Source organism: Pseudopipra pipra, chromosome 4, assembly GCF_036250125.1.
Source record: "Pseudopipra pipra isolate bDixPip1 chromosome 4, bDixPip1.hap1, whole genome shotgun sequence".
Taxonomy (NCBI): domain Eukaryota; kingdom Metazoa; phylum Chordata; class Aves; order Passeriformes; family Pipridae; genus Pseudopipra; species Pseudopipra pipra.
In genome coordinates, this window is record NC_087552.1 from 20,092,538 (window position 1) to 20,118,280 (window position 25,743).

Here is a 25,743-nt window from a genome sequence, read left to right on the forward strand (position 1 = left end):
AAATTGGGTGCTCCATCATCTCCATGTGCTTACAGGACATCACTGATATTCATGAACTCACTCTGTGTTGTTGTCAGAGCGCAAGTTTTGCAAATAAGCAAACGTGAGGGGAAAAGCATCTAAATCCTTTAGCTGCACAAAATATAAAGACCCTGTACACACAGTAAAGGGATTGTGCCTTCTGTGATTCTCGAACTGGCCAAACCAACAGTCCTTTTGTGTTTCTGATGACTTGGAGCAGGACTCATGTTGCCTCTCCTTCCTCTGATTTCTCTCCAGATAGTGAAGACTTCCTCCCACCGAGAACAGATCACAAACTTCATGACGACTGTCCTGCACAATGTTGTGTGCTAGACTAATAGGTGTATGAGGCCTGGACAAAGACCTTGCTGGTGGAACACAGAAGTGAAATACTGCAGGAGGTAAGAGGCCTTTTTTTTTCCTCTTTGACTTTGGATTTTTTCTTTCTTGCTGATGAAGAGCTTTTACTGACATAGGACAGCCTGGCCACTGTTGTCAAGGGACTCTGCCTGTCAGTTTGTGGGCAACTTGCTTTAGTGAAACTGTTCCTCTGATCTCAGGTGTGTTAAGCTGACAAGATAATGGAAATTAGCCTTATTTGGCAATTGGCCCAGGAGGAAAATTCTTCTTTTGGGAACTACTACTGCAATTCCTAGCATGGCGAATCTTGTGGTGGGAGCAGCTGGGACTTTTTGTAACAACGGCCAAGTTTGGAGAGGTTTGCCTGGCCCAAATAGCCACTGAGGTGACAACTAGTGTGTGTGACTCCAATTCATCAGCTGGGTATGGGCCTTTATAAGCATTCAGTGCTCACTTCTCTGCCTGTTTTTTTCACTGTCCTAGCACCTTATCTGAGTAGAAGGTAAAACCATATTTTTCAAAAAAGTCCTGTGTGACCTGGATTTCCCCTTCCTTTTCCTAAGGCTTTGGAATAGTGTAGTTACTGAAGCTTTGGGGCAGTGAAACTTTGAAAGGTGCAACCTATCTACAGTCCAAATGCTGTGTCGTTTATTTCAGAATTAAGACAGGACATATGTTTTAAATGACACAAACACAGAAGTTTTGACATCAGCAAAGCTTATGTTTGACTATGAAGATGAAATCACTTCAACTTACAAATAACTGTCATATTTTATTGGACAATTTAATATCAAGCAAAGGCTCTTGCAAAATGCTTAAGATGTAATGAAAACCAAAATTGCAGTTCTATTGTTGAAAGTAACTTGACTGGTTAAGAGGTCTATTTCTTGTTTGACTGCCCACCTGCCACTTTGTCCTTAATTAAAACCTGAATGACAGTCCTCCTTCCGAGAAGTCTCTCCACCTTTAAGACCAAAAGGTGCAAGTACTATTTAAGTATTTATGAAGGTAGTGCTTAGTGTGAGCTGTGTTTTTAGAGATTTTGAAACAAGGATGGGAAATGCATTGTCTTATTTGCTGGACGTTAGTCTTGCAGGTTTGAAATCCAAAACAAGTTAGTACTTTTTGAAGCTGGAAAGGAACATGGTTGGAAGAATCAACTACTGTGTATGTATTAAGGCAGGACAGTGCTTGCTTTAAGTCAGGCCAGTTTTCTACCTGCATTGCTGAGAGCTGTTGTGTGAAACACAGCTTGGGTAGGCACTGGTCAGAGTGCTAAATCTTGCAAAGTTTCATGAGTGTTTCCGTCGTTTGCTTGTGCTGACAACTGATCTTGAACACAGGATGTGTTGCTGCCAAAGTCTGTAGAGGCGTTGGCTGCACTGTCCTTCCTGTGAGTGAGAAATAGTGTCATGCTGAAGATCTGAACAGACATGGCCAGTAGAATGGTAAAGGAACAGCTGTAGAGATGAAAGAAATGCTATTACTGATGCTTTTCAGCATTAATAACATCCCGATCCAGTGATCTCTCATACACACCTGGAAGTAAAGTGCTGAATTCCCACACTCTCTGGGTATGTCAGAGTGAGGGGGGATCAAGGATGCAGGTACAGAAGAGGTGAACAGGCATTTGCTTGATGTTATGCTGGTCACAGGTTCCTGGCTGTCTGGCCTGCCTGTGGAATACTTTCCTGTCTGCAAAAGTGCAATATTAAGCTTTAAGTGGACAACTGATAATTTAGAGGGTAATTTATAGTGTTTTCACATCCCCTCATATAAAATGTCTTGTTTATTTTCCTGATTATTCATTTCAACTGTACATATGATTAAAAATAATGAATGTTATTAATTTTTATCATTAGTACTATCATTACGCCTACTCATATCCTTTGATATTATTGCAAAAATTATCTTTAATAGTTTTAATAGGAGCTATTCCCCATGCTAATGAGAATATAAATCAAAGTATTAAACATGGTAGAAAGTAAAGTTTTGGGCTATATTCTGAAACCGAATCCCCTCTGTGGAGTAGATATCTTGAGGTTTTGCTCAGAAGAGTATTTATGTATGTCTCGTCCATGTACTTGCACGAGGGGTTTAACAACTTGGCTGACATCAATTAAACTGTCTGTGGCAGTAGGGAGACAAATTGAAAGGCAGGAGAAAGAGCAGCTAGGATATTGGTGAATGCTATTCTTGCATGGGTCAGGAGGTTTTATTCCACTGGCTGCAACAAGGTGAGGTAGGCTGAGTACTCTGGGGAATCCCAACCAAAGGACTTCAGCATGAAGTATGGGCAAGAAGCCTGAGCTCTGGTATTGAGTAGATGTCAGTCACTGAATTCCATAGGAGCATGCAATAGGATTCCCTGTTTAATTACCAGGATTCCATCTGTTAAAGCTGAGACATAGCAAAAAGGAATAAATAATCTCTCTGGTAATCTTCCAAAGGGTGTCTTCTAAACATGGTTAACCATCTCTGCCCTCTTGTTGTCCTCTGTTGCTTTGCTGTTTGTAACAGAGCAAAGCCTAGCAAGGATGTGGTGCTGGCAAGGGATCAGAAAGTCAGGCTGGCTTCCTGTGTTTTTTTGTTTTATTGGGTGTTTCACCCAATAGCAGTTAAAATACCATTAATTTTTGCAAGGCTTTTTTTTTATTATTTTTGCAGTAAATATTGAACTAAAGCTCACTTCATACAGCACAACGTTCTTGCCAATATGAGCAAAAGCAATATAGCAGAAAATACTTTGGCATGTTTTCTGTGTTCCTAAAATTTCCTGTTCACAGTTGAGTTCCCTGCTTTAAGAGGATTGCAGACTATTTGCTATGGAGTCTGCTAATGAAAGGTTTTCAGATACTCAGTTAAAGCTAATTGTTGCTAGTCTTGTCACAATTTTTGAGGCCAAGGATGTTGCTGTGCTGCATGGGGGAATCTGTTAGTGCATTGAATGAAGCTGCTAGAAAGCAAAAGTCAAGAAGTGCAAAGAAAATGGCATTATGCAACTAACCTAAAGCTGTGGGCTTTACAACTGGATTCTGCTGGATGCATCTCTGAGGTTTTGGCTTTCTCCTCACTCCGTGGTGAAACTCTATCCCATGAGAACAGCAGTGATGTAGCTGATAACTGTACAATGGTTTTGTTTCTGTAAATGGGGTGGAAAGTAAAACCTGTTGAGAAACTCCTCACATGAAGAAAATAGGGCAACAAATGAAGCTGTTGAGTGGAGAGTTTGAAAATATTTTTTCCTTGCAGAAATTAATTAACCTGTGGATCTCACTGCTAGAGAATGCTCTGGAGGGTGTTAGTAAAACTTCAGAAAGTTTTAGTCAAGTTAATGAACATGTTTAATATCTATGAATGCAGTTAATGCTCTAGATAAAACCTCTCATGGGAAGACTCACCTCTTACCTGTCAAAGTGAAAAGATGTTGCGGGGTAAAAATTTGTATTTATCCTTCCTCTAAATAATTGCTAGATAGAAGACATCAGCTAGCTGGACTTCAGTCTGATCCAGAACACATCCTCATAGCTTCCTGTTCCTAGAGTTTGAGGACAACTGGTTCCTCAGCAATTTAGGTGCTAGCCTTTAGGGTCACTGAGAAAATAGCCTGAGCCTGGTGAACTGGAGCCGGATCCTGTCTAGAACTGGTATCAGCAGTGCTGGGAGGCAAAACATTCTTGGAGGGAGGGTGACCAGAGCTAAGTGATTTGGCCAAGGTCATTTTGCAAGCCTGCAGCAGTCAATTTGAACCTGGGTCAGTGGTGCCCTGAGGCAACATGGGAAGTGCCCTCTATTGGTCCATGCGTGGTAAGTGCTCCCCTTACGGTGGTATAAGGCACATCGGAGGATAAATGCCTTCAAATCTGCTTGGCTTCAATAATGGGCTGTAATGGAGGCAGGCTTGAAAAACTTATTTTTAATGTTAGACAACACTTCTGCATTATTAGTTCTTTTTTGAAAGAGGAGATGAAAACTATACAAGGAAATGGGGGAAATTACAGATGCATTTTCTCTTTGCCCTCAGTAAATGAGGTCTTCGGTGTCAGTTGTCTTTCAAACTACTTGATTGTATATAATCATGTGTCTGTCTGGGAGCATCTCCCGTTTGAATAGCAACAGCTCCCTCTGTCTACCTTGAGTAAACGATGGGCTATTGCACATCAACAGATGATGCCATTTTCTTGTTTCGTGCCTAGTGAAATTCATGCTCTCTGGGTATGTTTGCAGCTTAAATGGATTAACTTTGAGAAGGTTTTAGATTTTCTTTGTATGTTTTTAGCAGTGGCTGTAAACTTTTTGCTATTACTTCGACTTCCAGTTTATGAATGGAATACTTGTTTAAAAAAAAAAAATGCGGGGGGGAGAGCTAGCAGCTTGCATTAGTGCAAGAGACTATTTTCTGTTCAAAGGGAGCTTTGAACAACCCGTGAATTACTGTCACATTGAACGTGTCTCTGGAGATTTGAAAGTTTTATACCCGCTTCCAAAGTGCCGCTATTGTCTGTGTAACAAATGTGAGCTGAACTGTTCTGTTAAAAGTAAGTCATGCACACTTAAGAACATAATAGTAGTTCAGCGTTAACAATGCTGAGACATTCATTTCAGCAAACTGTTACTGTAGTACAACTGAAGCTCTAGCAAACCATTTACCTTGTGATGAAGAGCCAGCATGCGATTAAAGGCATACTATTAACATCTCCTAGCTCTCTTCTCACTCTGACATTTGTCCTGTATTAGGTTTTTTGATCATAATCTCAGCAGCAGACTTTACTACACATAGCAAGCACTTCAAGGTTTCACAAAGCTGCCTATAAAGAATCCATCATATCTCATCTGCTATTTGCTGCAATAGGTAAAGGAGAAACAATATCCTGGCTGAACCTTGTTTTGTATTAAAATATTTTGCCCAAGAACTTCCTGTCATTGTTAGGTTTTTTTCCAGCATATGAAAATAGCTAGGGTTCCAGCTTCAAAGTACAACACAGATGATGACTTGATGCGGCTCTGCTACTAGGAAGGTGTTTGCAGTGCATTGGGATGCAGAGTTTATTCAGATGACAAGCCATAAATTCTTATTTTCTACCACAGGAAGAAAGTTTGGGAGAGTTTGTGGGAGATGTGGTCCAGCCAGAATGCACTGGATTTAGGTGACACATACAGTCCCTTAAGCTGGCTATGGTTCCTGTGAGTTTTTGCTGGAGTCTTTCTGAATAAGTCTTTCAGTTCTAAAGTTTAAATCTGTGAGAGCTTTTCCTCTTAACACTGAGCACTCAAATGGATGGAGAAATATATTTTTCTGTTAGGTTGCTGTTGCCTCTTCATTGAATAGGAACAAGGTACTTTCATGAGTTTTCCCCAAGCATCCAGATTAAAACAAACTAACAAACAAAACCCCCAACAACAAAAACAAACAAAACCCAAACAAAACCACCAAAAAACCCTACCATACAAACAAAAAAGCAACCAAAACAAAACAATAATAAAAAAATAAACAATCCAGTAATGTCAGTTTGCTGCCATTGGTGAGTTGTGCTTTTGGAGTGAATTACTGAGGTTGTCTTGGCAGGTGTGGGCATGGTCAGTGGTGTAAGAAAAGTGGCAATGGATATGGAGTTGAGTATTGTGACGTGTCTCAAACAAATGTGTATGCCTACACTTCAGAAAAGTCTTTTAAAAGGGCAGCCATTTGTACAGTCCTCTGGTCTTTCGTGCTTCATAACCAGGCCTGAGGAATGGGGTTTAGAGGCATGTAACTTGAGGAAGAAAAAATTAAAGCTTTGGCAGAATTCGAATGTGCTCACAAATTTTGATAGTATGTACCATTAGCTACTGAAGCTGTTTTAGCACCCTAGTCTCTCCTTGGAGATGACAGTCCCACCATGGATGCTCTTGTTGGATGTCCCCTTCTGGATTTAACTTCTATACTTCAGACTCTGTAATTATGCATATAAAATAAAATCCCTTTACATTGAAAAGACCACTTCAAATTAATTAATATTTCATGATTTTTCTTCTCCTTCAGTAAATGTTAGATTGAACAAACATTCTTGAATGAAAAACAGTAGCTACTGCGGGGTGAGAAGGAACTTAAGCTGTACAGCTCCCTGACAGTCCATTCAGCCTCAGGGCACATGGCTAAATTATTAATTTGGTCACTGCTAACTATTCAGTCAATGGCTAATGCCTGACCCTTTAAGTACCTTGGCTCTTTTCATTTTTTTGAAGCCCTCTGCCCAGCTGCTGGTTGCCAGCAGGATGACTGGAGCCTGGCAGGCTGGCTGGCTGTGATCATGTCACTCAAGTCACCCAAAAGTCACTGTGGAAGGCTGATAGTCTCTTCTCCCTGTGTGGCAGCTTGAGCTGAGTCTGAATCTGGTGCTGTACACATCAGCCAAGTCTAGTGTGATACACAGTATGCTCCATGTAGTTCCCTAACAGGGACAAAGGTATCTCAAATTGTTTCCTATAGTCAAAATACTAATTTCCCTGGAAATCTTTCCTGGATCTGTACAATTTCTTCCAGTGAAGCTATCCTTAACTCAAACTCTGTCTGTAGAGAGCTTGTTTTGATAAAACAATGGGGAGTTTCTATACATACATATAGCGAAAATAATCCTAACAAAGCTTAATTAGAACGGGAAGCATTATGGTCCTAAAAGAATTCCGTTCCTATGAAACTTAGTCATGCTACACTCTTCTAAAACTATAATGTAAACTTGACCATAGAAAAGCAGCACATGGTGACTGCTTTTATGTAAGAAATCGTCCTGCTGTCAGTGCTGTTGATAACAGACCTGTTGGTTAAAGCAGGGGGAGGTAGATGAACAGCCCCTTATTAATGACATAATGAGGGCTGTAGGATTTGGTGAACTGTTTTGTGGTTAGTTGCAGTTTTCAAAGCTATTTTGCATGTAACTAAGTCTATAGTGAGTTCTGTTCTTTTCTCTTCACAAATAACCTCATCACCTCATTGATTGTGTGAGGCTTGGTGTTCTTTTGAGAGCAAAGAGCAGATGTCATAGGGAGACAGATACTTTGCTGGTGTGTACCAGTTAGGTGAATCTAGCTAGATAAATTGGAAATATGAGTCTAGGATACAAAAATGTTCCCTATGCTGTACTACTACACCAGATGTCTGGCATCTCCTTCCTGTTGTGTTGGCATTGCTTGCATGAGCACCCGCTTGTTTTCAAAGCCAGCTGGCTGCAGGGAATCCTCTGATCTGCCCTTTGGGATTACTGTTCCCAGATGCCTTGATGCCTGCAAAACCTGGAGAGTCAGCCAAGAGGCATTGAAGTCTGTGTGCTTGGGCTGTGGGTGCCTGAGATAGTCTTTAAAGCCCAGGGGGAACATTTCCAAATTTAACTGGTACTTTGGATCTCTCATGAAGTATTTGAGTAACTGTAGGTGTACTGTTTATGTTTGGTTGGAAAGAAGATTGGGTTTGTTTTTCAGGTCAGTGAAAACTATATTGCTGTTCCAAGGGGAAGTGAATGTAATTCCCAGCTAGTTTGGAACTCAGCATTTTGAGGGCCATTTCTGTTGGCTACAGTGACAAAGGGTCATAAGGTCGTTCCCATGTGTCTTGAACTTGTGTTATGGGAATTAAATCCTCCATGTATGCAGGCAATCCAGGAACAGAGGCGGCTGGGGCTGTGCATCTTCTGTCTGAAGAATGGAGGGGAGAAATGGTTCCCTCATGCTCATTTGATGGTGAGTGTAAGGGAGCCAGGGTGAATCCATCTGTCCCTTAGAAAAGACTTTTGAAATGAATGAGGACCAAGGGAACCAGAAGGAAAAGGAAATATGTCTAGGAACGATGTGTAAGCTGGTCTTTAAAAGCATCTCCTGGCTGGTGCCACTAGCACCCACCTTTGTGGCACAAAGGTGGCAAGCAGCTAATCCAGGCTTGTCAGCTGCTGCAGCTAGCAGGGAGGAACTGGGCTAGAGCACAGCCTGTCCATCTTTCACCTTGGGAAAAGCGATTTTTGACTTCCAGCCCTATATAACAGGGTTCCCCCCCCCAGAGCTGAGGCACCATGTGTAGCACAAACATCAAATGAAGTTTAAACCGAAGAAAAAGCTGGAGGCCTTGACCAGTCTCTGGTTACTCCATGAGTGCTGCTGTTGCCCCTGGCTTGCTGTCTACTCATCTGCACCTACAGGGTTGTAAGCTGTAAAGAAATCATGTTTAGTTTGAGCCAAAAAACACATCTAGGCTTTCTGTGTACAGAGGGCTTTTATGAAGGCCATGAATTGAGCTCTTGTGCCAAACTTTTTGTGATTTACTTCTCGTTTCTCTTTCTCCAGGAATTCCTCCTCTGAATTGCCATCTGCCAGCTCTTTTAACAGGGAGCTCTGTGTTGCAGATTTTCTATTAGTACAAGTCTTGATGCTTTTGTGCAGGAAAGCTGGACCACTGTGGAGGCCTGTCACTGCCTCTATGTATTGCTATAGCTACTGGCATCATGCTGAAGGGTTACTACTTGGCTTTTGGAGGAGAAAGAATAACTTGGTCCAAATAGTCTGCAGCACTGGATGTAACCTAATTTCTCAGACAGCAAGGATATTCAAGATGTGAGAGAGACTGTCAGACCAAGCACAAATTATTTGTTTTTACTATCAATTTTGCAGTTTAGGTCTGTGAGGGGTTCATTTATTCATAGGCCTTCTTTTACCAGTTCTGAGTATGTTTTTAACTGCTTTCACTTTAATGCTGTGAAAAAGGATTAGGCACTAAAAGCCAGCTGCAGAGATGCTTCTTCTGATCACTTGTTATAACTTGAGTTTACTGCTGTGGTCAGACCTGCAGAATGCTGATACAATAGACTAACATAGTTTTGTGTCACTTTTCAGCACCAACACTATAAACTGCTCAGGATGATTTTGATTAGTAGTGATGGAGTTACGACACATGTGCACCCTTCATGTGTATGTCTTTCAAAATAGTCAAGGTGACTATGTCACACTATCAGCATTAAAAATTCTTCATAATTCTACTCTTGAAAGCAACCAGCATCTCCTTCTGTACAGAAGAGTGAGGGAAGCTTCTTCTGTTGAAACTCAGCCAGGTACTGTTTCTGTTGCAGAGCAGTGATGCATTGATTGTAAATACAAGATAGCAGTTTCTACTGCTTGTGGGTTGAGCTATGGCAGAAAAGACAGGGCTATGCAAAGCAGGAATTCCAGGGAAGGATTAATTTGCCCGTCCATGGAGCAAGTAATGGTTTAAGCTCCCTCTGATAGGAGTGGGTTATCTGTGAGAGACACTTGGTTTCTTTAAAATAATTAGCTTAGCCTAGATGCCTGACTTTTAGCCATTTAGTGTTGGGTAAGATGATCCTCTTCTGCGCATCTATATTAAGAAACAAGCTGTTGATTTTTTCCCACGTTTTTCATTCTTAATAATTACAGGATTTCAAAGGATATTCTAGCAAAAGTAGAAATCGGTGTGGGATGTTTCTACTCATCTATACCTTCCCACTTTGCAGATAGAAGTCTGAGAATATTGGTGAGTTTTGTATTGTGCTACACCCCAAGAAAATACTGAATGTCCATATATTTGAATAGTGAAATGCAAGACAAACATTATTAAATAATGACGGGTACCTTCACAAGGTAAACCTCAGGGAAAATATATTGCATTCCCTGAATGTCAATAAACCCCACTTTATACATGATGGTTTGAGAATCAATAAAACCTTGCTTTTGTTCTGACAGGTGGTATCTCATTTAGTGCATGTCTACAAAGGGCCTTTTTTATCTCCTGCGGTCTCTGAATTCCACTTTGTCCCTAGTTTCCTTGTACACACCTGTTTTGAGCTAATGAGTTAATATGATGCTGTCTAAATGTCAGTCTCTCAGATTCACTTCACAAAAGATAGACTGTTTCTTAGGAAGCTGTGTTCAGCTAGGAGAAAGAACTGCAATCTAGAGGTGGTATTTGCAGTTAGGCACCCTAGTACCATAGAAAATTGGAGCACCAATCAATTGGCTGCATTTATCCCATCTTTAAAATTAAGAGCTTTTAGAAACATCTTTGGAAAGTAAGAAAGAATAGAAAAAATTCAGGCTGTCTCCATCTCTTGAAAAGGTTTGTTTATTCAAAGTCTATCCTCGAAATCCAACAAAAATAAAATGATTGTAAATAAGAAGGGGACCTATGAAGGCTTCTGCTGACATTGGTAAGCTTGATGCTGTGTCCTTAAAATGAGCATGAGGAGCTTGAGGTCTCCAGTTTTAAAATCAGTTTTAATAGGGCACAATAGATAGACTGGAAGCATTCAATGCTATAAATAGTAAAAGATTAGGTTGGTGGTTGAGGCAGATTAAATGAAGCGCTGTAGATAAATAAGGCCATACTAAAGGTGAGTTTCATTTCTTGGGTTTGAGGTGGGGTTTCTGGCTGTTTTTTCTTCTCCCAGTTAACACTGCTTCATTCTTGTGCAATAAAACTGAAGCTGAATCAGGACCTTGCTAGGTCTCCAAGATCAGCCAAGAACTGTAAGTTGTGGTTGGCTGTCCAGGGTTTTCCATACCAATTTTCACATTACTCTCCCTTTATCATCACAGTTAAAACGGTTTTCACATTCTAAGGCAGAGGAAACTTTGTGGGGCTCAGGTTTTAATGCATAATTCAGTCTTCAAAGTCCAAAACAAGCATGCAGAAATCAAAGGCTTGACATGAAGTAAGTTATTTGATTCTGCAAATAGCAATGCAGTGGTTCTTCCACTGAAGAGGATGTACTGCCTTTAGGATTTACAGCAATCAAGGCAGTCACTTGCTGGATATTGATAATTTAACTACTGCCTCTCTGGAAAAAGTAATTCACTAACTGCTGCATAACAGTCTTCTCGGGAGTTGCTCCCCAGCTGCCTACACGCTTTCCTTGGTGTTTTTTGCTTTCAGTTTTACATATGTTAGTATATATTATTTTTCTTTTGCATAAGATTTCCAACAGCAAGTGAAATTCTTGTGCTGGAAAGCAGCATTTCCACTTTAAATAGTCACAAATCCACTTTTTGTGAGGAGGCAAAGGCAGGAGCATGGCACTATACACGTAGCTAGACCACTGAGCAGACATCTTCCTATTCTTGCTGAGTAAGACTGGATGGGAATGGAGAGGCAATGTGGGGCTAACAGCTAGGCAGATCCCTGTAACTAGGGCCTAGGTTTTATACATTAAAGTCTGAGAATTTCCATCCTCAACAGAATTTTTATCTATATCTATCTATATTATTTATCTATCTATCTATATCTCTCTATATCTGTTATTATATCTATAATGTCATTCCACAGGTTCAGGTATAAGTGGTGGCCCTGCAGCATACAAGTTTATAACTCAAATAGGAATTGACTTTTGTAACTTTGCTGTCTAGTCTGCAAGTCCAGTTGATACTGGCCTTAAAGGGCCAGTTTGGCCATGCTTATCTTAAAGCATTTCTTGAACATATTCTACTGTCTCCAATAGTAACTGTTCTTCTAGGGGCACTGTGGGGCTTAAGTGAAACCGTGGCATTCTGTTTCCTTAGTGTTCTTCTCCTCCCACTGCCAGCAGGTCAAAGGGCCAGGGAGGGAGCAGGAAGGGGGGCAGGCTCCTGAAAAAAAAAAATCTACTTATTGCAAAATATTCCATGGTGTGGAAACTATATTTGTTTAGCAATCATCTCTTACCCGACGTGTATGTTGATTGCCATAGGTGTCCCCAGCTGATAGGCAGCAGCTATTTCATGCCACATCTTCAGCCTTCGCATGATTTCTGGGAGTAGAAAATAGACAGGATCCAAGCACTGCAGCAGTAGGGAGCACTGGACTAAGTCTTGCAAAGAATAGGCAAGTTTTGCAGGTGTGAGGTACATCCAGTAAAGCAGGAAATACCTCCATAAAAGCCTAGTGGACTGGCTAAGGTGCCACGTTTAAAAGGATACCATGCATAAAAGGGCCCCGTGTTCCTACCTGAGACTGACATGTACCTTTGGTGTCCTGCCTGGTCTGTGGAGAGATGGGGGAGATGTGCTCATGCTGATAGTCAGAAGTTCCTCTCCTGTTTGAGGCAGGTGAATTCATAGCTGAATTCATAGAGAAACACGCTAAGGCGGAGTCCTCAGTCAGTTATAAATCATTTATGCTTTCTCAGTCCTGTGCTTCCCAGACCTCAATAATTTCATTGTTCCAGCTGAACAGGAGTTTTACCTTGTTAAATTCAGGGAGTGCCACTGGTGGCAGCAGTCTTTTATCCTGTCCTTCTCATTTTCTGACAGACCCATAATGAATGATTAATCTCAGTGTGTTGCAAAGGGCTCAACTACCTGTTTCTTTTGCCTGTAATAAAATATATGCCGTTTGACTGATTGTGGAGCATCTGTATTGGGATATTTTTTTCCATTTAATCTGTTTTATATTGTGAACCTACTTAAAAAGCTCTTTTATAACTCTGGAAAATGTATTTTTCCCCTATTGTCCCTCTTTATTTCTAATGAACTGATTTCACTATTTTTAATGCACATCAGTGTGGGGGCCTTTACCACTCATTCATGCTAACACTCAAGTTTATTGATTCTAAATATACCTTTCAGTAGTCTTCATGATTATTGTCAAAAATCAAACCACACAGATACACCTCTCATCTACAAGCACAGGTTTTTATGGAGATATCACATTACAAATCAAATCTTCCCTCAATTCATGGTCTAGAGCAGATTCACCATAGGTGTAAATTGCTGCAGCTCCATGGGGCTATTCAAATGGACACCAACAGGGGCTGTGTACTTCCAGAGTGGCATATTTTCTGATATGGCTGTATATTGGAATCATGTTAGTACATAAATAGTTCAAGAGCATGGAAACACTAAGTCCATTTCTTTTTTTTTTTTTTAAGCTATTTTAAAAAATTTTCTTTCAGTGTTCTTTTTTTGTTGAAATCCTAAAATCACAGTAAGATGGAAAATGAGTTGTACAGAGGCATCTTCATAGGAGGCTCAGTTGCTGTTAGGCCAAGAGCAGGTATCTTGATTTACTAATTTATCAATCACTTCAAAATAACCTTGTAATTTTATGTTGTAAATTCAATACTTGCTGTTTAATATTGCATAAACTATATTGCTGGTTCTCAGGACTGAACATACCATACTAGCTGTATCCAATATATACTTGCTTGGATAGTTTGAAAGTCTAGTGGATTTCTTGCAGCAATTTAACAAAATCATTGCTGACTGACTTGCTGCAGTATGGTTTGTCACAGTTTAACTCTTTAGGTAACTAGGGCTTTACAAGTGGCCCTGAAAAGCCCAATGACTATACAAACATAATTCTGCAACTTGCCTGAATCTCATGTCCTCAGGAAAGGAGGCAAAACCAAAAGAGATTTTCAACTTGTTGGCTTGCCTCCCTGGTGCAGTGACTCACCAGTGTGTTATTTTGCTTTTCTACCTTCTTGAAATGCTGCCTCATAAGCTGGTGGTATTTTAGGCCAGGGATCTGTTTAGTAATGGTGGTGTGAACTTTTGTTCATAGGAACTCACCTGCTGCCTGTGTAACTACCCTTGGCATTAGTGATGATTTTTAGAAACCTGCAGCTGATGAAATGCTGAGCTAATGTACATTTTTCCATCACTTATGTTCAGATAGTACAGATGACCTCAGAGGTATCTACTCATTTTATGGGCACCCTACCTTTGAAGTCATTAGTGCTTAATTTTCACTGCTGCTTGCACTCAACAACGTTAGCAGTGGCTTCATGAATTACTAATGTGGTGCTTAAAGGTGAAAAGTAAAGACCTCATCAAAATCTGGATATTTGCATATACACTGCAGATAATTAAGTATCTGAGAGGCAATGCTTTTTTCTTCTCTCCCCCTTTGCTGTCAGGGTATTCAATAAGAGAGTCCATTTAATATCTTCTGCTACTGAGGATTAACCTTTGTTTAATGCTGTCCAGTCTTATATGGTATATCATATGCTGCATTAACCCTCATTCACAGAGCAGCTTCTTGGGTTCCATTGTGTTTACACTGGCAAGCTCCAAGAGGTAATTACAGAGCTTCTTTGAAAGACATCAAGTGCAGCAGATGAAGTCCTTTCCTGTAAATCAGAAATCGCATATACAGTTCAGTTTAAGAACTCAGGGAGTTCATCTTTTTCTTTTCCCTCTGAAATTCTTCTCCATCAAATCAAAAGCAGTTCTTCAAAGCATTGAAGTGTATACTTAGCATTACACTCTTGAATTCAATAAGACACTTCTGCCTTTACTAAGCAAGCATGTATTTAAACAAAGCACTTAAACATATGCTTAATTATTATTGAGAGAAAAGGTATGGTGTATATATTCTGTTCACATTTAAAAAGAAGAATTTTTATCTCTAGTATATATGACCTCTTTAAAACAAGAAACATGCTTCTAACTTTAGTAATGGTTTTTTTTTCTTTTTCAATTGCATTTCAATTCAGTGTAGATAAAAATGATCTTCGGAGTCAACAGTTTAAGTGCCTATTTTGCCCAATGCCTTTTGAAATCCACTTCAGACATATAGCTTCTTCAAAATAAATAATTGTGCCAGAAGCTATGTTCGTCAGGAAACTGGTTTTAATATCACCTGCATAAACCAAATCACAGATGTTTCAATCAAGGATGATTTTATATTTTTTTTAAGAAAGGCTTTGAATTGCCTGCTCTGCAGTATCGCGTGCTTGCTTGTAATTTCGTGCCTTATCCAGTGGAGTGCCACAGGGATTAGTATCTTCTGGAATATAGAAATGATTAGAAGATTAAAAATCCATATACAATTCCCTGATATTTACAGAATAGCAGAAACTTTGGGGAAAATGTTTAAATTGTTACAATTCTTATAATCATGTTCTAGACATTTTTTCTGAAGTCTATTTTACTCTGGGTTTTTTTGTTGGCTTTTTTGTCTCCCCAGAATAACGAATTACACTTTGGGTTATGTGGGTTTTTTGAAGTTTCTCAGTTTATTAAGAAGGACTGACACTCTAGTGTGCACGAGCACTACACAAAGCATTACTTGCAAGAGGAACTGGCAGGGATTTTAACTCTTGCCCATCTGAGCTGATTGCTTTAGGGATAGAACTGTGATGTTCTGCATCTTCCCAGTGACAGGTAACATAACACACATGGCATGACACTTTCAAAAGGGGTCATTCTGTTCTAGCTGTAATGGTGGAACATAGCAATCAGTTGACTTGATGGGATTAGAGAGGGCAAAGTCGATGAGCAGTGTCAGTGTAATTAAACCATTTCTTGTTTTAAATTGACCTCACACTGTCTGGTTTGGCAGGGCCAATGTACAACTCTGCAGCTTTTTCTGTTGGTGCCTTGTGTCACAGACCAAGACAAGCCTGTGCTCTCTGCTACTGGAGCACAAAGTGGTGAGGCAGAGGCCTTTTGTTCACCTGAAAGGGAGATGATGATGATGATCATGATCATCATCATCATGGCTAGGCTTCACAAACAAAGATTTGGGGAGGGCTCTACCCACGTTTTTTACAAGCGCACTGGTGGCTAAAAAGGCCAATATGAGACAGGCATGTTTGGTTGCAGAAGGCACAGCAGAAAGACTCCTTAGGTGGTATATTCTGCAAGGCACGATTCTTTCTGCATTGTCTTTTCTCCTCAAGAGTGATCCTGTGTGCGTTCTCAAAAGCATCAGCAGTGTTATAGATGGTGTGTCTCCAGACCTCCCGACTGGAGGCCAGGGTAGACCAGTTATGATGATCAATATGGCCAAGGCTGAGATGTTGTTTCAGGGAGTCCTTGAATCTTCTCTTCAGGGTTCCTCTCATGCGGCAGCCGGTGGCAAGTTCACCATAAAGCAAGATCTTAAGGAGGCGGTGGTCCTTCATCCTTGAGACGTGTCCTGCCCAGCACAGCTGTGTTCTCAGCAACATGGCCTCAATACTTGTGACTGCTGCTTGTTCTAGAACAGATGTATTGATCAAATAATCTGACCAGTGGATGTCTAGGATTGTATGGAGACAGCGTTGATGGAAGCGTTCTAGGAGTCGCAGGTGGTGGCGGTAGATGACCCATGATTTGGAACCATACAAGAGAGTAGACAGCACTATGGCTCTGTAAACACTGATCTTTGTACTTTTCTTCAGGTGTTTATTTCGCCAAACTCTTTTGTGGAGTTTTCCAAAAGCACTATATGCCTTTGCTAATCTGTTGTCTATCTCTCCGTCAATCTTACTGTCCGAGGAGATGAGGCTACCTAGGTAATTAAACTGCTGGACTGATTTGAGCTCTGATTCGCCACTGGTGATATGGGGAGACTTCCTGAGGTGCTGGTTGATAGAGAACTTCTGTCTTCTTTAAGCTGACTTCCAGCCCAAAGAGCTCAGCAGTGTCTGCAAAGCAGGATGTTAAACGCTGCAGAGCTGCTTCTGTGTGGGCAACAAGGGTGGCATCATCAGCATAGAGCAGCTCCCGGACAAGATGGTTTAAGGTCTTGGTGTGGGCCTTCAGTCACCTGAAGTTGAAAAGGCTTCCATCAGTAAGATATCGAATGTAGATACCATCTTGATCATTGAGGTCTGCCATGGCCCTTTGGAGCATCATGCTGAAAAAGATTGTGAATAGGGTTGGTGCGAGAACGCAGCCTTGTTTCACACCATTCTTTATTAGAAAGGGCTCAGAAAGTGCATCGCCATATCTGACTTGTTAACACAGCAACTGCAGCATGTGAAAAAATCAGATTGAGGACACGTCAGTTGATTCTAGGGCCATTAACCATTTCTATGGTGTGTGAATGAGTAGACTTATGCTTTGAGAAGGCAAGAGTGGGTATTGTTGCCAGAACCCTCCAAGAAATTGGTGAATAGCAGTCTGTTTGGTTTGTCATAGACCAGCCAAAGGAGTGGAGGTCCAGGACACTTTCTACAGACGATGCCACTCTGCCTGTACTATTGCTAATATTAGTCAGCAGTTTTCCACTCTGTGGATATCCAAAGGTTTTCCAGTCATTGCAAACCTATTTGTAAGGTCCAAGTGCAGATAACTACGTAGACTTTGTGGACACTATAGTCACCATTCATGGGTTATATTGTCATGGTGAAAATAACTTTTTAGTAATAAGAGCAATGCATTCTGAGTGAAACTGATTGTTCAAAGCTTCACTGGAAACTTCACAGGTCCTGACCTGTGTTTATTTGTAACAGGTGCTAGAGAGAAAATTCTCATATGCAGGTACATGTTCACCTGACTAAACTTGATGCAGAGACTGAATGATATGGTCCTGACTCTGGAACAATGAAGTTCAGACTTGATCACAGAGTAATTCAGGGGCATTGGTTGCCAGCATTGAATAGACATCATGCTTCATTTGGAAGTGCTTCTAATTCATCTAGCTGTGTCTAAATTGTGAGCAAGAGCCATAGTGGGCTTGAATGTCTTTTTAGCTAGTTAAAACACTAGCCTGACAATAAAGCCTGCTGCAGATCTGCAACAGCCACTCATGGAGGAACAAATGGAATGATACCAGGAGTGTCAACTCCATCAAATGCAGAGGACACGTGTCCATATATGTATGGACATGTGTCCATACATAGCTGCACCTCATGACAGCAGTAACAGAGGTCTGTTGTTCTTCCAGAGATATATGGGCATTTTCTTTTTTTTTTTATTGTAAGACACACAAATACCAGTTTGCATTACAGATAAGTGATATTACTGAAAGAAATAGTTGTCTGGAAATACTTCATACTTACGTAGAAATTGTCATAACAACTTCATAGTTAAATGAATGTTTATCTATGATTTTCCTCCTCCCAATCTGCATAGAGGTTTCTAAACTACCCTCTTGTTTGAAGCAGAAAGAATGAATTTGTCTTCTCTTAATATGGTGATGCAGGTCTATGTTTGGCAAGACTTTCTTTTGTGATACATGAAAATATCAAGGCTATTCAATCTTATGAAAAGATTAAGTTTGGAAAATAGCAGTTAGCTATGCTTTCCTTTCACATTCTCGTATTCCCCAGGATATCTCTTAATTGCAGATGCAGACATGACCTATCACCTCTTTGTAGGAGGCTGAAAGATCTTCAATCACCACTGTATCTGTACCTCTTACAACATCTTTGGGAAGCAAAACAGTGCCATTATCCTGAATCATTTGTCCAGGATCACAGAAGAGGTGAGTGGTGAAGCAGGACTTGAACCCAAGCCAGCATTCTAATCTCTCATCACTGCCTCTGTTTAAATGACTTTGGGGACTGATAGCAAAACCTTTGGAGTGCTGCTTTGCTGTGCAGGATCTTTCTGTTGTACAGTGTGCAAACCACCTACTTCTGTACAATATCCCAAACCCTAAAATATTCTTGATTGTAATCTGTGGTTGTTGGAAGCACTGAAATCAATTAATTGTAAACACCTGTTCAGTGGTAAGCAGGTGCTTAAATGCAGTGTTGCACAGGAGTGAGTGGTGGCAAAAACTGTCAGGTTCTGGTGTTGTGTTTAGCAGCAAGAAATTTAAAAATCAGAAAGGATATACATTTTACTAGTTTGTATATGTGGCTGTGTTGCAGTACCAGGGAATGTGTTAAGTCACGCTCAACAAGCTGTTCAGCTCCTACCCATACTCCTTGCTCTAATAATGAACTCAAAAACTCAGTCTCAGGAACTTTAAGTTTGTAACTTTAACAGGAACTTCACTTAAACTGTTGTGGTGAGTGTTGGAGGAAACAGAAAGGAACATCTCAGCTCCAATGTTATTTTTCAAAGACACCCACCAGTACCTAATGCATTTTTCTCTCATATTCAAGGAGATGATCATTATCCACCTTGCAGTAAACATCTGACTTTATCTAGGCAGTTGTGAAATAACTTGGTCCTTAACCAGTATGATGTAACGTACAGGCGTTTAGACCTGACCTTTACAAAACAGTCTTAAAAGTCAAATGTCATCCTCTTTCTAGTTTCTATTCCTCTGCAAGGAGGCTACCCTTCACTTGGTCATTTACTTGTTTAATCTTCATTGAAATAGGTCATTGGAAATCGGAGTTGCTTTGGTGTTTTACACCAAATAAGGCTCTGGCTTTAAACTCTGAAGCTTGTAAAAAAAAATCTTACCAACTTACCTTTATTACAAAGAAAACCCATCCAAAAGACATTAGGATTTCTGTGTCTCAGCTCCCATATTAGGGATACCACTTGCCAACTTGGATGAACCCTGAACGTGGATATTCATGGACTCGAGTTGGGATTGGAGGCAAAAGGCCTCCTATCTGTGGTCTTTTGAGAGATACCAACTTATCAGCAGAACTCTGCAGGGGAAGGGAGGGGTGGAGTAACTCTCTCATCAAACATTTTACTTTTTTTTTTTTTGACCCTTATCTAAAATGGTTTCAGGCTACTCAAAATTTTATAACCTTTCAAAACCTTACAAGCCAGCTGTAAAGCAAGATCTCCTCTTTTTTAACAGCCAGCAAATCAAAGTGTGAAGCTAAGGACATGCAGTAGCAAGTTATATAAGAAATGTGCCTCTTCTGCTGCATTTATCTTTAACAAAAAGATGCCTAAAATCTTCAGCTTTCTTCTATCTTTCACAAAGATTTATCAGAACAAGTGGTACTAAGCCTTTAATGCTGTTGCTTTACATATACAAAAATGTTAAATTTTGTTTCTATTTTCACTCATCCTGATTTGAAAAATTTCTGTGTTAAATAGCAGTCTCTTATTTTGGAATTTATTTTTTTGAGATGCCAAGCAGTGCTGATTATATCAACGGAGCATTCTTTTTCACTATCATATTTGCCTTATATAGCTATGTAGCACCATATTTGACATAATTTTGTTTCCCCTTTCATCCTTTTGGAAATAATCAGAATTACATTGTAACCAGCATCATAACTTCATTGCAACAAATCTGCTGTGCTTGTTCACTGAAATGCAAAATGTACAATGTGGAATTTAAAGCCTTTGTCTGACTTCAGAGTCTGTTCATGCCAGTGCAAACTTGATACCTTTGGCCTGTGGTTTTATGGCAGGGGATGTTCTGCAAGTTCTGAGTCCTGGAGGTGAAGCATAGACCCTGCAACCAACTTGCCCTACCATAGACCTGTACCAGCACCAGAGGGTTAGACAAGGGCAATTAACTAGAGGATGAGACTGGGGCACCCTGGGTTTCTGGTGTTTCTTTGACATGTGCTGAGATCAGTCACTGTAGACATAAAGGGAAGAATTGTCTTATATATCCCCACTCTTTCTTATCTCAACTTTTACTACGGTCTGCTATGGTCTTGGTTGGTGTATATGGCCATGATTTATTGATTTTAATCAAGTGATGGTAACTTACGTTACCCAGATCCCGGCATGATGAAACTTCAGTCTTAAAGCCCGTCCTTCATATCTGTCTGTTACACAGCTCGTGAGATCTCCTAGAATCCAGCAGTTTCCATTCCTGACCTCAACTGCTATTTCTGGCACAAGCATCTCAGAATGCTTTTTATTCTATGACAGCATGCCCATCATCTTGACTCTGAAGCATGGTTTGCTTGTGAGGATTAACAAAACTGGTTGCAGCCATGCACAGTAGTTTGTGTGGGAAGTGTCATCTCCTACCTAAAAGCCATAGCAGTACTTCCAACTACATGAGTTAGACACCTAGAAAGAACCAGATTTTAATTTTAATTTGCTTTTCTTTACTGGAGGGGAAAAAAAAAGACAGGAAAGAAAAAAACCCACACAACTCAAAAACCAAATTAATTGGTCTTGCATTTTACAGAGAGAATGATTAATCTCCTGCATTCAGGAGCATCTGTCTACTACTTCTGCTTGAATTCCTCAAAAGGCTAAGAGTGTTTCTAATGGTCATTTAAATAATAAATGCCACCACACTCATTAGAGTTGTATCAGTCGTTCTTTTTCTGCTCTGGTGCTTGTTGCATTCTATTAATATTTATTGAATTCCAGGAAATTCATCCTGAGCTAGTGGTCCACATTTCTTTTCAAGGTCACCAAATATAAATATTTTATTTATCTAATTTAGAAAAATGACATTAGATGCAATGCAGCAAGCATGACAAGAGTATGAATTAGTGGAAAGCTTCTCTCAGGAAATGTATCCAGGTAGCAGTAATGGATAATTATAAGTCCAATTGCTTTTCTTCTAGCAGGTAATAAGGATACATAATGGCAATACAAACCCTCACCTGAAGGTGTGCATATGGCAATAGCAGTTAGTAGCACAATAGACTATTTACTGTAAGGGTATTGGAAGCATCCAAAGCTCTTTCTGGTATCTGGGCCCTATGTAGCCTTACTAGAACTTCAGCTTCAAAATTTGACATGGATATGCATGTAGGCTATATGACAGATTTTCGGTAGTCCTTTGGGAATGAATATGCCTAAATCCATTAGATGCTTGATGTTGTGTCTTGTGCTGGCTAAAAAAAAAGGTGCTATCACATGAGCGGCCAGAATAGCTCATTCTGAGTATTGCGTGGGTTTTCTTACCCCTCACAGTCTGCTGTTCAGTCTTCAGACAGGGCTGCATTACCTACTTGCTGTGCAGGTGTAGTCCAGGAGTGTCCTGGTTCTTTCTCACCAGTTATGAGGTGAACAGAAGATCCTGCTGAGATTTTGTATTCTGAATGGTCCTGTGGATTAAGACTTCCATACCCTTTTCTGCTGCATATTTAACTTCTGCACTCTTGGTCTCTGTCGTGTTTGCTTTTCCTGGAGGTATAAAAATTCTTCTTATAATAAGTTCGTTTTGAGCAAGCGCCATCCTGCCCTCTCCAAAATGAAGGCAATACAATGGGGAGGTACATTTTAGGAATTGATAATTGCATTCTTACAAATGTTGACTATAGAGAAAGAATGCTTCAAACAGAAAAAAGTCAGTAGAATGTGTTTACCACCTCAAAATGTTTGCCAAAGTACAGTTCCCCCAAACTGAGTATTGAGCTGTCAAGAATCAAAGAAAACAAATGAAGTGGCATTTAATTTAATTGAATATTATGCTTGTGGGTTTTTGTTTCTGCATTCAATCTTCAGCGCATTGTGGTCTTTTGCTATTTCTAAGGTTAAAATTAAATGTTTACTGCTATTGTCTGGAAATATCACAGACAAAGCACAGGCTCTAAAGAAGTGGGTGTTAAATAACTGGTGTTTTTGAGCAGTATTGTTTTTAAAATACACAGTATCTAAGGGAAGATATTACAGGAGAATTGGATACAGAAAGGAAAGGTGGTAACTCTGGAGCTTTGACTTAAATGGTGTGAGACCTATGTTGCTTGCTGACTTTCCACATAAGCATTCCTATGGCCTTTTGTACTGGGTTTGCCTGGCAAGGTATGGTAGTGGGTGGGCTACAGGAGTGGCTTCTGTGAAAAGCTGCTAGAAGCTTCCCCCATGTTTGAGAGAGCCAATGCCAGAGGGTTCCAAGATGAGCCCATCAGCCCATCAGCTACAGTGGTAGCATCTCTGGGATAATGTATTAAAGAAAGGGGAACAAAAAAAAAAACAAAACTGCACAACAGCAACTGCAGCCAGAGAGGAGTGAGAATACATGATATCAAAAGCTCTGCAGACACCAAGGTCAGTGAAGGTGGAGGAACAGGAGGCACTCCAGGAGCCAGAGCAGAAATTCCTCTGCAGCCCCTGGTAAAGACCATGGTGAGGCAGGATGTGCCCCTGCAGCTCATGGAGGTCCATGGGAGAGCAGAAATCCACCTGGAGCCAGTGGAGGAACTCATGCTGAAACCGCTGGATGCCCAAAGGAGGCTGTGACCCTGTGGGAAGCCTGCACAGGAGCAAGCTCCTGGTAGGATCTGTGGCACTATGGAGAGAGAAGCCAATGCTGGGGCAGGACTTGTGACCACTGGAGTAGCTTCTTCCTGAAAGACTGCACCCTGTGGAAAGGGACCCACACTGGAGCAGTTCATGAAGAACTGCATCCTGTGAGAAGTACTCATGTTGGAGAAATGGTGGACTGTCTCCTGTGGAATGGACCCCACACTGGGGCAGGGAGAAGAGTGTGAGGAGTCTTCCTGCTGAGGAAGAAGGAGCAGCAGAGGCAACATGTCACAAACTGATCACAACCCCCATTCCCTGTCCCCCTGCACCACTGGGCAGGGAGGAGGTAGACAAAATTTAGAGTAAAGTTGAGCCCAAGAAGAATGGAGGGGTGTAGGGAAACTGGGTTTAGATTTGTTCTTATTTCTCATTATGCTATTCTGATTTGAATTTGTAATAATTTTTTTCCCCCAAGTTGAGTTTGCTTTACTCATGCTGTCAATTGGTGAGTGATCTCTCTCTGTCCTTATCTTAACCCATGAGCTTTCATTATATTTTTCTCTTCCATGTCTAGCTGAGGAAAGGGAGTGATAAGAGCAGCTTTGGAGGGCATCTGACATCCAGCCAAGGTCAACCCTACACACCTTTTCTGACTTATCAAATTGAGATTTACAGCTCTCTCTCATCGTTGACATTACTGGCATTGAGCTCTGACAATAGAGTACTAATTGGCAGCTCATTGATATTCTCAGGGGCAAGGCCTCAATGAGAACAGGTATGGAAACTAAATCACTCCAACTCACTTCTTGCAAAGTTTGCTTCACTCTGTAGGGAGTAGGTCTGATCTGAATTGCACCAGAAACCGTTTCAGATGGGTTCATGGGATAACAAAGAGGAGAAATAATACCCTTGTCTAGTTGCAGGAACAAACAGAGCTCTGATAAATACTGAGCTGAGTTGCTAAAATAAGTATTAAAAGCATTGAAGATCCTTATGACTCTTACCATGAGTAGTAGTTATGGACAGACAGCAGCAGGAGCACAAGAGGCCGAGAGAGGAGATTGAAAAAACTGAGTTAGCAGGAGAAATGGAACTAAATGGAAGAAGCAGATCTCTCTGGAGCTGCAGATATAACCAAAGCAGTAGATCAGTGTCTGGAGGGCCTTTGTCATGAATAAAATAGATCCCTATGTAGAGGGACCCAGAGTGGAAAGCATAGAGACATCTGAAAAAATAGCATACAGCTGACCAAATACCTCTAATGTCCTAAAAAAGGTGGGGAAGTGTGACAAGAAGCTGAACAACCAGTATGACAGAGCAGGACCAGTGTACATACGGTAGGGGCACAGAACAAGGAGTGTTTTGGGAATTATCAGTGAAGCAAGCCAGGAGGGCAGAGCAGCAGCAGGCTGTTGAGTGGGTCTGAGCTGGAACCAGTTCTGGAGATGGGCCCATTATTGCAGGAGCTACTGAGCATTAGGCTGGACAGGGAGGAGAGTGGTAATGGGTTTGGCAAACAGCGGTAACGAGGCTTGGAATTTGTTGTGTGCTTGAGCAGAGGAAAAATGATTGTGGCACCTCCATTGTTGCTCTTCTCTAGAATCATATTGGAAATTATGCCTGCTGCATAAATGTATACATCTTTGTGCAATGCGCCACATCCTCCTCTTATTTCAAACCAACATGGAAAATATGCATGGCAAAAATATCTTTGGCAGCAAGCTGAACAAGTTCTAGCATGACAAGCTACTAAGTAAATACCTAACAGTTGCTAATTAAAGTGAAGTGTAGTTGATTTTTCAATTAACACACCCAGTATATAGTGATGGCTTAATTATTTTTATGTCTAAATATACTCAAAAGTTATCTGTAAGTCTGGTGGTGAACTCTAGCAGGCAGGTGATTCTCTGTATTTTCAATGGTAGAGTGGTGGTAGATTTAACTGAAATGGAAGGGAAGCTCTCATTGAAATGTATCAGTCAGAAAAACTTTGAGATTAGATATCCTTGTCTCTTCCTATTATCTTTCATTTATTTCACTTTAATCTCAGGTGAGCCATTCTAAAGCAATTACTTGCCCCTTAATCAGCCTCGTGGATAATTAGTCTGCAAGAGAGCACATTGGCCTTCATTAGATAGTTCTACCAACTGCCCACCCAGGGAGGGATCAGCATTCTCTGCTCCGAGCTGTGGAGTGCAATGGCATTTTGATCAAACCAGGCAGCTGCCCTCCTTCTGTAGTTGTTGCAGAGGAGGCTGAATAGTCCAATCCTGAGATCAGTGTTTGATAGATGAGATGAAGTGTACGTTCTGGAGGTGCCTGCTCTCACTCGGGACAAACAAGGTAACTACCTTACACAGGTCACCAAACAATCAGGGCAGGAGGGAGCAGGGAGATACCCATGGCTTAGTTGTTGTCTGGACTTCCAAATCTGTAATGATAGCCTGCCTGTTCCCATGGCAGCACTCCTAATGGCCATTCATGTAAAAAAAGCTGCTTGGAAAAGTATACACCTATACAAATGAGGGATAATGGTTTAAATTGCTCAGTACTGGAATTTTTCAGACATGCTTTGCACTAGAGTTTCTCAGGATTTTCTCAAATATTTTT

General features: G+C 40.7%; 1 long non-coding RNA gene across 1 annotated transcript in view; it reads left to right on the plus strand.

Annotated features, from left to right (window-relative positions):
• The window catches only part of LOC135412887 (uncharacterized), a 404,646-nt gene that overhangs the window by 117,419 nt on the left and 261,484 nt on the right, over positions 1-25,743 (plus strand). Inside the window, exon 8 of the long non-coding RNA XR_010430007.1 lies at positions 280-422. This is a non-coding gene — a long non-coding RNA (uncharacterized LOC135412887). The remainder of the gene's footprint in view (positions 1-279; positions 423-25,743) is intronic.